This window comes from Nanorana parkeri, unplaced genomic scaffold (assembly GCF_000935625.1).
Source record: "Nanorana parkeri isolate BGI_ZX_2015 unplaced genomic scaffold, ASM93562v1 scaffold2322, whole genome shotgun sequence".
In the NCBI taxonomy this organism is placed as follows: Eukaryota; Metazoa; Chordata; class Amphibia; order Anura; family Dicroglossidae; genus Nanorana; species Nanorana parkeri.
The window spans coordinates 119266-121355 of record NW_017308590.1 but is presented as its reverse complement, the minus strand read 5'-3'; positions in this window follow the sequence as shown (position 1 = coordinate 121355).

The following is a 2090-nucleotide window of genomic DNA, read 5'->3' as shown; positions in this document are numbered from 1 at the left end:
GTGAACAATCCCCCCCCCCCCCCCCCCATCAGTGAATCAGCCCCTTTATATTGTGCCACGGCATCTACGCACGTTACAGAATTTCTACTTCCAATCAATCCGGTCGTCTGCTGATTCTAATGAGCGGGGGAGGGGTTCCACACCAGATGTATTAAGAATCTCTGACCAAATCAGCGGGAATATTAATGGGAAGGTGTGGGAATGTTCTTATCTAAGTGACTGAATTTGGATGTGCGCGACGCGGTCTTGTTTGCGCTCTCTGCTGATGTGGACGCATTAACCAATTTATCTGTAATAGTGTGAGATCATTAATTGGTAAGAAAAGTATAAAATAAAGGTGTGTGTGTGCGTGTGTGTGTGCGTGTGTGTGTGCGTCTGTGCGTGTGTGTGTGGCAGGATCGCAATGAAATAGAAAACTAACGATTGCAAAAAAAAAAGGCGACCGGATTGAAAAATGACTGAAAGCCACTTGGCCGGCATTGGTTGGCCGGCATTGGTTGGTCGGCATTGGGTGGACGGCATTGGGTGGACGGCATTGGGTGGCCGGCATTGGGTGGCCGGCATTGGTTGGCCGGCATTGGGTGGCCGGCATTGGTTGGCCGGCATTGGTTGGCCGGCATTGGGTGGCCGGCATTGGGTGGACGGCATTGGGTGGACGGCATTGGGTGGCCAGCATTGGTTGGCCGGCATTGGTTGGCCGGCATTGGGTGGCCGGCATTGGGTGGCCGGCGTGGAGGTGGGCTCTCGGCAAAAAGGATTGGACATTGTCGCGGCACTGAAGTGTCTGCTGGTGAACGATCAATAGGACGAGAGATCCTTCAGGAGATTTGATTGTAAGCTCTTGTGTGCCGGAAGAATTCCCTCCATTTTCCTGCCACAAGCCGTACATTTTAAACTACAAAATAACAAAATAAAATTCCAAAATAAAATGTTTCCAGATTGTGGGATGATGATCCGGTTCTGTATTTCCTGCGTCAGGTGACCTCGGTCCTCCCCGTCTCCCGGAAATGATACAATTTGTTGTGCGGTATAAACGGCTCATTATTTTCGGACCTCCAGGCGTGATGGGAATTAGGTCCGGCTCACCCCGGGGCGTCCCTCGTCACTCGCCCCTACCTGGTTTTTGCTTAATTTTTAAACCATCCAAAATACACAGAGAGGAAGAAAGTCATCGGAACACACTGGGACGTGTACACACCAAGCGTTGTGTTGCTGTGTGTAGAGAAATGTCCCTCCTGATGTATTTTTTTGTGAGTTGATCCGTTCAAGTTATTCGAAACATTAAAACAATGTGACGCAATGCGTCTAAAACGCACGCCGACGCTCGTTAGCGCAAAGTGTGAACTCATACATTCTGCTATGTGGGGAGACAGTGTGTGTGCACTCTGTGTGTGCGCTCTGTGTGTGTGCACGTTCCGTGTGTGAGCTCTCTGTGTGTGTGCGCTCTGTGTGTGTGCACGTTCCGTGTGTGAGCTCTCTGTGTGTGAATGCTCTGTGTGCGCACTCTGTGTGTGTGCGCTCTGTGTGTGTGCTCTCTGCGTGTGCGCGCTCTGTGTGTGCGGTGTGGTTGGTGTTGGTATATTGTAATCTCTTTTATTGTATAGTGTGTGTGTGATGGAGGTTGTGTCAGTACAATACAGGTCTATGTGTGTGTGCTCTGTGTGTGTGAGCGCTTTGTGTGTGTGCACTCTGTGTGTGTGAGCTCTGTGTGTGTGAGCTCTGTGTGTGCGTTCTCTGTGTGTGTGAGCTCTGTGTGTGTGTTCTCTGTGTGTGTGCGCTCTGTGTGTGCGCTCTCTGTGTGTGCGCTCTGTGTGCGCGCTCTCTTTGTGTGTGTGCGCTCTGTGTGCGCGCTCTCTTTGTGTGTGTGTGCTCTGTGTGTGCGCAGTGTGGTTGGTGTTGGTATATTGTAATCTTTTTTATTGTATAGTGTGTGTGATGGAGGTTGTGTCAGTTAAATACAGATCTATGTGTGTGTTCTAGCATTAGTGATTGTTGTATAACAGGTGTGTATTAAGTTGCGTGTCTGTGTACAAATCACTCTGAGATTTCCCCGGGGGGTATGAAAGGGTAATAGGATTGTTGTGGCGAGC